The 11,217-nt window shown below is 41.0% G+C and overlaps 1 long non-coding RNA gene across 1 annotated transcript in view; it reads left to right on the forward strand.

Annotated features, from left to right (window-relative positions):
• Positions 1-6,586, forward strand: part of LOC109951906 (uncharacterized) — an 8,525-nt gene extending 1,939 nt beyond the window's left edge. The window contains exons 2-3 of the long non-coding RNA XR_002273676.1: positions 5,744-5,906; positions 6,352-6,586. This is a non-coding gene — a long non-coding RNA (uncharacterized LOC109951906). The remainder of the gene's footprint in view (positions 1-5,743; positions 5,907-6,351) is intronic.
• The last annotated feature ends 4,631 nt before the right edge of the window (positions 6,587-11,217 follow it).

Consider the following 11,217-nt stretch of genomic DNA (forward strand, 5'->3'; position numbering starts at 1 on the left):
AATATGATATATAAAAAAAAAACACTGACTACTATATTTGAATCTTAATGTAGTAAATGAACCCCCCCTAAAGAAGAAGGATATTACTGTGTAGAGGGTGACGGGCTCCACCAGTTGGGTCTGGGTTCTTTGGACCCAGAGGTGGAAACGTCAAACTTAAACAGATAGCAACCAGAAGTGGAGAGACAGCATCAGACCACCAGTCAAAGCTGTCAAATCATCTGTGATACACCCCTTTTAATATCAAGTTACTTATTAAAACAAACTTACCAGAATAACGACCATCTGTTCACACACTGGTGTGATAATATTGACCAAAAACCACAGAAGTGACCTCTGGGGAAAATACATTTGACTTGTACTTTGAGTTTTTAGTTTGGCTCACGTCCCATCTACTAACATGAAGGGGGCGGGGCTTATGGGGACGATCAACTCGTGGTGGCTTCACTTCCGGGAGCTGTCAGCCTGTCCATCGTTTATCCAGTCGATGCCAGTTACACAATATTACTCAATAATCAGTGAACCAATGTTACAGAGGCACAGCCAGGGTACAAAGCTAAGACCATCTCTTAGCATGAACGACAATAACAGCCAGTCAAATTCACGAGAAGAGGACAGATGTGAGGTCACTGTGACCTCTGACCACCGCATTTAATCCATTTATCCTTAAATCTAAATGGATGATGGTGGTAAATGTGAACAAATTCCCTCAAGGCGTTCCTGAGATACCGTTTTCATGAGAATGAGCCAGATAGATACACGGACAGACAGACAATCCAAAACATTCTGCCATCGCCGACGTGGAGGCGTAGAAAGCTAAAGTAAGGCCTGTAGTAGCACCTTTTGTGTGGAAAACACTTAGGAGCTAAAGGTCTGAACCAACTCTGGCAAAGTTCTTGACCTAAAGATAAGAATAAGAATAAACAGAATCTTCAGACTGAGCTTTCAAACTATGTCAACGTGTGAAGACCGAGTCTGGCAAAGGTCAAAGCATCACACAGTTAAATAGTTAGAAATAAAAAAGTAAACATTCCTGAAAGGCACACAAACAGCAATTTTCACAAGTATCAGAATCAGAATCTGCTTTATAGGCCAGGTGTGACGGGCACACGAGGAATTTGACTCAGGTACATACGTATAAACACACAGCAACGCCCAGCGTGAGGTCATTGGAGGTCGCAGCTTTCTCACAGCTGACTGACCTAAAGGTCGCCACACTGAAACTCCCACAGGCCCATTACACAGTGGAAGGAGGTGGAGGGGGGTCAGCGGGGGAGGTCAACAACTCCCTGAGGAGACAACACCTCCACCTCTCTCACCTGCTCAGCTCCTCTGTTATTTTCTCATTTACACCCGGAGCTTGTTTTCTCTTTGCCTGCGCCTCCTCACGCTACTTCATATGTTCAGATCTGTGCACGACGAAGCGTTCAGAAAAATAGGAACAGCTTGCAGGATCTAATGCAGTCTCATTCCAGTTCACACCATCTCTGTGAAGGGGTCTGGAGGGTTAACACAACAGTCACACTGGAGGAGAATCGGTGCCTGTAATCTCTAAATATGTACATGGCCAGAGGTGAAGAAGAACTCGGATCCTTTTAAGTAAAAGTAGCATTACCACAGCAAACTAAGCAACTATCCTTCTCACTATTACTTAAAGAGAACCTGAGTGTGGCTGATTAGACCTGATCGGTGCCTGGAAGCAGGAAATCGCTCCAAACAGAAGAGCGCGGCGAAAAACAGAAACACTAAATCTTACTTGTAAAATATTAAAACTCTTCTAACTTCAGAGGAGAACACTGTTTCCACCACTCGTGATAAGACGTTGTGTGGTTTTCTGAGATAATGAACTTTTTGGCAGGTGAAAGCTGGAATACAAGTAACTCATTGTCCGACTTCCTTGGGACTGTTTCATAGACATTTGTTTGCTCCTTTTATTCTGTTTCTACACATTTTACACATTTTTCACGCTCTATTACTGAACCTCCATCTTTTTCCCAGTGTTCTCTGCACCCTGTTAATCTTTTCAACCCCCCCCACTAACCCACTAACCCCCTCCGATGCCGTTGTAAAACCTGAAACTCACCGAGTGTGTTACGCATTAAAACAGCTGACTTTCCCACACTCAGGACTTTGCTGGCGTGCATGTGCAGCTCAGAGAGTTCACGTCGTCTTCAAGTGCACATTTGTGTGGGAAACCAAACGTTCACTTGCACGTTCGGTGTCTTTTATCCTGCGGGCTCACAGCCGTCAGACACTGGAGGCAGAGGAAACCACTTCAAAGGCAGATGTGGCCTGCGAGTGTGTGTGTGTGTGTGTGTGTGTGTGTGTTGCCGAATTAGCCTGCGAGTGTGTGAAGAATCAATGAAGACTGTGAGAACAGATCAGAGGAATGTGTGAAGGATTGGTTCTCAGCATGTTCCAGCTCTCTGTGCGTAGACGTCGGGTACTGTATGTACTGAGCCGACTCTCACTCACAGCTACACTCAGAGTCCATTTTCAACGTCAGTGACACAGGAACCAGTCCAACGTACCAGACTGAGGCTAAGGGAACGCCGCTCCATCGCGTTTGGTGGTGTGGATAGAGATAAACAGTTTGGGAAGAGGGACGCCGTGTCTACACTGACGGTGTTTCAGCCACATTTACTGATATGCTAAATCAGTAGGGGGGGGGGCTACTCAGGTAAACGCTCCACAGAATCCACCAACACAATGAACGTTCACTATGTCATCAAAACGGTGACACATGGCAAGTAAACAGTTAAAACTGACGAGCAACCAGTGGTGGAAGTAGTACTCAGATCCTTAAGTAAAAGTAGCAGTACAGTGTAGATTTCTACTACTACTACTACTACTACTACTACTACTACTCTGTAAAAGTAGAGGTACTCATGGAGAACGGCACATTTCACTGTCATATCACTGGATTATAATGACTGACGCTTTACTGTGTACATCACGTTTAATGCTACAGCAGGTAAAGGTGGCGCTAGTTTTACTGTATTAATCTGGTTCTGAAAAGTAACTAAGGTATAAAATAAATGCAGTGGAGTAAAAAGTACAATATTTGCCTCTGAAACGTAGTGAAGTCAAAGTATGAAGTATCAGAAAATAAAAATATTCACTTAGTTACTTTCCACCATTGTGAACAAGCTTCTGTTACATCAGGCTCAGTTCTTATTAAAGTGCTGTGTGTATTTGGATTTGTCTTCTCATGCGTCTTTTCGTGGCAACAAGCCGACAGGATCTGATGCCGCCGTGTTTCCAGCGGGAAACGTTACATAGGTGCAATGCAGCAAACAAACGGTGCAACAGCAGGATGGAGGAGTGTGTGTTCGTCAATAATGGATGCAGGGAGTGTTTCAGGGATGTAGGGTCTTAGTGCTCATGTATATTTTAACGAGCAGCTGTGTGTGTGTCTAATCTGCAATCGTCCTCAGGGGAGAAGTTGAGATTCAAGAGCGTTAGTGATCAGGGTGGAGGAAAGGAAGGAAGAAAGGACAGAGGTCTGAAGGAAAAGAAGGAAGAGACAAAGAGAAAAAGAACAAAAAAGACCTAAATAGCTATTCATCTCACATCTGAGTCACTTGTACAGGAGAGTGAAAAGACAGAAATCTGACCAGGTGGGAACTAGTAACACTTCTCAACACGTCTGAACTGATGAACATGAGGTTAACATACAACCACAGCAGCAAAGCTCAGGAAGATTTTCAAAGGAAACAGCTCTGGACACAGTCTGAACTGTTCAACCACCACAGATCTGAGATGACAACAGTTATTACTGTGCACTCAATGCAATGAGCTGAACACAGTGGCTTCTTGGTGTCCTTTGCCCTGGGTTCTGCCTCTCAGGCTACATACAGTACCATGTAAACAAAGGTAAAAGGAGGTGTTGTGTGTTTATCACTAACTCATGGTGTGGAGATGTACGGACTGTTTATTAGCACTGTTCACCAGACGTAGAGTTTTTATTGCTGAAATGCCGGCCCTGTTATCTAGCCAGAGAGCATAGTGCTGTGTAATCAGACTATGTAAATAACAGGGCTGCACAAACACTTGTGTGATTTCGATTCCTGCAAGAACTAAGTCTCACATGACAAGGATTCTTCCATGGTTTCATCCCTTGCATCAACTTATTCACTTCCTTTTCTTCACCAAGATGTGTTAACCAATAACCACAACTGCAAAATGATTTATTTCTACTGCAACTGTTATTTGGTGTCAGGAACAGCGGGTGAAGCTGCCCACAATGTCGAGGGTGAACTCAAATTATAAAGCCAGACGAGTAAAAACAGAACACTGACTCTTTAATAAGAGCACTGGTCAGACAACAACGATACACAATGCAGGAGTCTGATTCAACAAGTAACTCTCTCAGGTCGATAATACAGTCCAGGGTCAGAGCCAGCAAACTTACACATTCAAGGTATCCATGAGAAACACGGTCAGAAAGGGAAATCCAAAGGCTGATGCACAGAAAGGCAATACTTGACTGCACTTCAATTTCTTGACCACTAGATGTCCTACTGGAGCTCTATGTCATTGAGGCCTCGAGTAATGAACATTTGTGTGAATATTGTGTCGAAGCTTCAACAAAGCCTCATCGGCCATCACTAGTCACGAGGTAATCCTGGGTCAGACCTGGAATCACAGGTACAGGGAAAACCACTGGAAAGTCTGAACAGGAGTTAGAACAATCTGGCAGCTTCTTGGTGTGGGGAAGCTGCCTATAAAGGGGTAGAAACAGGTGCACATTATTACCACTGATTAGGGTAAAGAGTCTGTAGGTGAGATGAGACTGTAACAGGAAGTAGTGTAAAAATAAAGGCACGAGACTGGAAGCAGAGGGGACAGAATCATGACAATTTGGCTCTAGGTGAACAGGGCAGGTAGCGCAGACTCCTAAACAGTTGAGGAGTTTATTACCAGGAAATACATCATGTACGGTTTACATTCTCAGTTTGCACATGCATAATTGCACAATGACTGTTGACTGCTGCACATACAGCTCCCATGCAGCATACATTCTTTATTATATTCTTATATATTTTTATTATATTTCTGCATTTGCTGCTTTAAGTGCCTTAGATTTTGTGTTACTTATTTATCTACTTTATATTTCATTTGTATTTTGTGGCATTCATGTGGACGGCAAAGTAAGAAATTCATTGTACAGGGAAACAGGTTTCCTAACTGTGTATATGACAAATAAACACTTTGACCTTTGACCTTGACCAGTAAAGGCTAGGAAGGCCACAAATGTTAAAATGTCATGAACTTAAAGGTCAGCTCTGTCAGAATGATAAAATAAACGAAAGGAAGAAAGAAAAGTGGGGATGCAGATGGGAACTCAGAGAAACGAAAACAGAGCAGGGCACGAGAACGACTCCAGGTTTTACTGGTTTTCTTCAAGTGTCACCTTACACACCGTAAAACACTGGGTGAGTGTGTGTGAGGGGAGAGAGGGACAGCAGAGCACCTGTTCTTCACCGAGTACTGCCCTCACACACACACACACACACACACACACACACACCAGGGCCGGTCGTCGGTGCCAATCAGCAGAATCCATTTCTGCTCTGTTGCCATGGTGATGATGATTATGCAAACTGAATTATGTTATTAATGAAAATGTTTTCAGAATTAGTTTAAATATCTAATTTAAAATAAAACGGTATATTGCCATTATAATTAATGTATTTAATAAACTTAAACACTTCATTGTCTTCACTACTCCCCCACACAGACACACACCCGACAGACAGCAGCTGGTGTTTGTCTATGAAGACAGGAGACACAGCGGCACCTGAACGCCACACACAGACCACACAATGCATTCCTAAGCCAGGTGTTGTGTTTATGTGCAGCTGTCGCCCCCTGCAGGCTGCGTCCACACACTACAGAAACAGGTGTTGCGCTGTGTAACTATGTTATAATACTTATATTTCACATTATCTGGTCCATCCAACTATTCCAAGTTCTCTTCTATTTCACTGTGTAGTGTGTGATTACTACCTTGTACTGACAAGTTAAGGGCTTGTTTAGGTGGAGATACATAAACAATCTGTATCCAGAATCACAGACTCTACTGTTAAGTTTAGTACGTTAGTTTGAAAAAAGTCAGCAACTGATGTTTTTCATCATAGTTTTTACTGAAAAACTTAACACGCGTGGGTAACCAGCGTTAACTGTCAACAACACGATGACAACTGGTCACTGACATATTTAAAATGAAAACTGATAAAATATTTACATGTTTTTTTCAAGAACAACAACAAAAAATCTAAATAATAATGCCACCGATGTAAAGATGAAATGATGAGTCACCAACTGTAAAATCTCTCTTGTTCAAAGGTGGATTCAGCCATTTGACGTGTTGCGCTGCCATCAATAAGCGGCCGCCCTACGTTCCAGTGACATCACGTTGTTGGAAGAAGCAGGGTCATGAACCAAATTCATCTACAATCCACTAAAAATTAGACAAGAAGACAGAAACTAATGGCCGAGACAACGAGGAAGATGCAGCGGCACGTGACACATATCGTAATTTACCACTTAGTGCTGTACACATGGGTGAAATGGGTCCGTTTTGTGTCGCTGTCAAAAGGACCTAGTATCCGTGTGGGCAGTCGACCATGTAAATCCTTCTCCAGATGTTGGATTAAAAAATAAGCTTGTGTTAATAAGATCTGACGACATAACTTCACAAACTGAACCCAGTGAACAAAGAGTTTTGATCAAAACGTGACTGAGTTCCTGAACGACTTGAGCTCTGCAGAGCACCACTCTTGCAACAAACCATGTGATGGACTAGAACAACACCTGTAACCATGGTAACCGTACACAACAAAGATGGCGTCTGTAGCCTCAAAATGCTTAGAGGAATAATAAACAACAGGATAAAGATGAGACTAAGATGCCACCAATGATAACTAGACTAATCTCCTCAGATGTTTGTTGACTAAAGCTGACAAACATGAAAGGACTAAATTCTGGAAACCAAACTAAATCAGAATCAGCTGCTGAATTGATCACTGCCATTGATAACTGAGCAGAACAAGAAACCGCCTTCCCTCTTCACAAACCAACAGGATAAGAGTGAACAGTCTTACCTGGCTCTGCAGGTAAAGCGATGGTGACATCACCTCCTCTTCCTCTTCTCTGTGCTCACTGTTTGCCTCCTCCTCCTCCTCATGCCCTCCCTCCATCTCTCCTTCATCCTCCTTTCCATCTCCTTTGTACTCTACCCGTGTGATCTGATTGGTCATTTCAAGGTGGGCAGTGCCAAAAGGCTCTGACGGACAGGACTCGTCCTCGATGGTCACTATGGCGACTCTGACCTCGTCTTCCTCATCGTCCTCCCCGCTTCCTCCTCGGTGGAGAGACAAGGAGAGGAAAGGAGAAGAGGCTGAGATCAGAGTATGCCCACCAATCAGCTTTCTCCCTGCTGTTTCTTTGGAGGCCATCTTCATCGTTTCCTCCTCCTCTTCTAGTTCTTTTCTCCTCGTAGGTGGAGTTTTTAGTGTTCTGTCCTCCTCTCCTCTTTCTCCCTGTCCATCTAACCAGTTTTCCTCTCCTTCCTCTCTCCTTTTGTGTCGCTCTTCTTCCATCTCCTCACTCTAGTGTTGCCTCTTCTTCACACAGATGAAGAACAAAGGAGCATCCTGAGAAGACACAAAGACTGATCACAGTGATGAAGGCTGCAGCTGCAACATTACTTTCATTACTGATGATGAAAAATGTCATCTAAATGTTTTGGACTCTCCAACCAATGGTCCAAAACCTGAGACAACCAGTTCATGATGAGAGAAAAACATCAAAAGGCAACAAATTGTCACATCCTTAGCTTTTTGCTTGGAAAGTTACTTAAAATAAATAAATAAATCGACCTTCAAAATGATCATTTAACTCTTAAATCACCTTGCCACACATTTTGTTTGTGTATTTATTTAACCTTTATTTTAGCAGGAAGTCTCTTTAAGAGTGAGATCTCTTTATCAAGGGAGACCTGTCCAACATGGCAGCCATACACATGTACAGCATATTAAAATTCAACACATACATGCATTCACAAGATAAAAACTATAGACTCTTAATGGACTTTTTTTGTCTTAACTTGTAAATTATCTACCGCCGTCTGAAGAATAAATAAATAAAAAGTACAATGCTTTCCTCTGAAGTGTAATGGAGCAGAAGTCAAGTACTTGTGATGATCTCATGGTATTTTATTTTTTGATTAATGTTTTACCTCCTATAATATTATTTGTATAAATCTCAGTGTTGGTGGTAAAACACCTACTTGAAAGCAGGAACAGTAGAAACATTTCTCAGCTAATTCACGGTTTATTCCCTGTTAAGCACCAAAGTGTTTTTAAAAATATATGTATCTATTTTAATCTTTATTTCTGGGACACTGCACATTAATCAACATCACAGTAAATGTGACAATGTTAGTCAGGAAGCTAATTTTCTGTCCCTAGGCCAGATGTTAAACACAGTATAGAAGAAAACAAAGAAAACCAGAAACATTTAAAAACAAAGGCTAAATGACCAATCAGCTGATTATTAAAACATACAACCTTGAGGGCGTAATAACAGACAAGAGGGGAGCAAGCAAAAACACCCATAACACACATTAATACTGCTAAAATGAAAGTAAAAGACAGAAGGTAAAACAAACTAACCTTTCAAAACAAAGTCTCTCCTCCACCTCCTTGGGACTTTAAAACCAGAACGTTTTCTTCTTTGTGTCTTCTTCTTTATTTTGTCCCTTCAGCTTCAATAGTTCAGCTCCAACCTGAGCACTCCGGCACTAAAATTGACGTTATGTCTTCAAAGCTGTGTTTGGTACATGTCCAGAGCAAACTACGCAGACTTTAAACTTTCTCCGGTTCGGTTTTTATCCTGTTGCACATGGAGGTTTGCTTAGCGCGCGTTGATGACGTCACGCGCAATAATTACGCGCCACCTTGTGTGACTTTTCGACCAAACTTTGTATTTTTAGCGGATTTTCGTGCCTATTCTTATTAATGTTTTTTAAAAATATATTATTATTACAGTATATTAACATAACGACACAAAGGTTTTAGCCTATATCTGAGCAATGGCTCAATAATACAAATAAAAAACATGCACAAACGTCAAAATGCTTTTAACACAAATACAAGTTTTAAAACAAACAGCACAGATCAGATGGATTAGATGTCATTCGATAATTACATTAATACTGTTTTGAATTTTTGCTTTCTGTAGACACAAATACAGGAGGAAGGAAATGAGGCATTGTCCTAACACAAACTGCATAAAAATTAGCAGACTGTTTTGTTAATCAATGAATTATTGATTGATAAACTTGAGACAGTTTCAATTTTAGATGTCAGACCAGGGCTGCTTTTTGTTGCCAGACTGCCCCTGAAGCTTGAGATTTATATTCCTTGAGACATGTCACTAGCAAGGATAAAACTAAACTGACATAATTAGAACACGGTGTGACCATATTTTCACTATGAACGATCTCAGAGCAGGTTCAGGAACATAAAAAGTGTTTTGACAGGGGTTCTCTGGTTGGATGGACTCATCCAGAGGCTAAAAATCATTTCAGATAACAAACAATCAGATCAAATAACCCCAAAGAGACACTAGAATAATACTTTATTAATTAGAAGACACATATATACAAAATATTAACTACATACATAAATAAAGGTACATAATCATAGAAATATCCTCATATGAACAAACTTGGCACTGCAGATTTTTTCCAGTGAGTCATACACTGTTGGTTTGAATCAGAGACACTTTCGGTATCTCTTCGTATCATCTAATCACACTTTTAAAAACTACTTGATAACCAGTTTTTTTTAATACAATTATTATAATTTCTCTTTCAATCAGGTCACATGTACAGAGATTCCTCAGCTTGGTTAATGATGTTTAAGGTGCAGAAGTAAGACAACAAAGACAGGAGAGAACAGTAAACACCAAGCTGGGATATAGTCAAACACTGCAGAAATTTAATTGGTCGTGTTTAAAAAAAAAAAAGTCCCCTTCTATGTTTATTTCCTTCCAACATCTTCCCTTAAAAACCGAATAGTGTGACTGCTCTCAGAAAGCTTATTATCTCTTATTGCTTATTATCTGTGTTGCACCTTAGTTTTATTTAGCCTCCTTTGTCTTTGTTTAAACTGCTTCACAAGGGGGAAACCGTAGCAACAGTGATGACCCACAAGTCAGTGGTACAAATATTTCTTTTGAAATCAACAGCGAACTTACTCTCTCGTTAGCATCCAAGTTAGCGAGTTTGCTAAGTCAGCAAGCTTGTTGGGTTGCAAGCTCTGACCCTGTCTTCAGTAACTTTTTTTTGAATGAATGAATAAATGAACATTTCTCAGAGTAAGATGCTAAGAGAGCTACTGACTAGCGCTGGCATGTTCTCAGCTGGGTATTATGTTAGCAGCATTGCCATAATGGGCCCCTGTTCCAACAGTTCCCATCATGTGCTCATATAGCTTTACAGATTGCAGCTTCATAGTTTTTAAGCTCAGAGATGCAGAAAGTTACTCCTAAGTACTCGGCCTTAGGTTTTCTTTATGTCTGTTAGTTTGTGTTTATTTGATTAAACACAACTGTAAAAAAAATGCAAAATGTAAAAAAAAAAAAAAAGTGAATTACCAAGTGACACACAGAAAACCCAGGGCTGTTGGGGCCCCAAAGGCCTGGGGCCCTGCAAGAGTTGCCGACTTGGCCTAATTGGTAATCTAGCCTTGGTTAGCAGTTAGCTCACCAGCTATGGCACTTGCAGGTGATCACTACCTCACAAAGCATCTAGACCCAAATATTTTGCAAAGATGTGGCTGAGTTTTACTGTACTGCTGTCTAATGTCACCAGACCTTAAGAGAAGAACTGTAATTTTTTAAGAAAGCAGCTTTCCCTGGGGACAAATTAGTCTCTTTATTATGTTATATTGGAATGAATTCTCAATTACAGGTTGATCAAAAGTGAAAGACCAGCCTGGGGGCAGTTTTTTCTTTCTCTTGAAATGCAGCCCTGATCTTTTAGAGCACATTACGTACACTTTACAGTATAAAATGTACATGTTGTAGTGCTTTCAAATGTAAAACATGCCACTCGTATTATTACTACATTTATGCTTGAATGCATAGGAGACATTATTTTCAAGCCAGAATGACACCTTCATAATGAAATATAACTTCCTGTCT

Source organism: Monopterus albus, unplaced genomic scaffold (assembly GCF_001952655.1).
Source record: "Monopterus albus unplaced genomic scaffold, M_albus_1.0 scaffold418.1, whole genome shotgun sequence".
In the NCBI taxonomy this organism is placed as follows: Eukaryota; Metazoa; Chordata; class Actinopteri; order Synbranchiformes; family Synbranchidae; genus Monopterus; species Monopterus albus.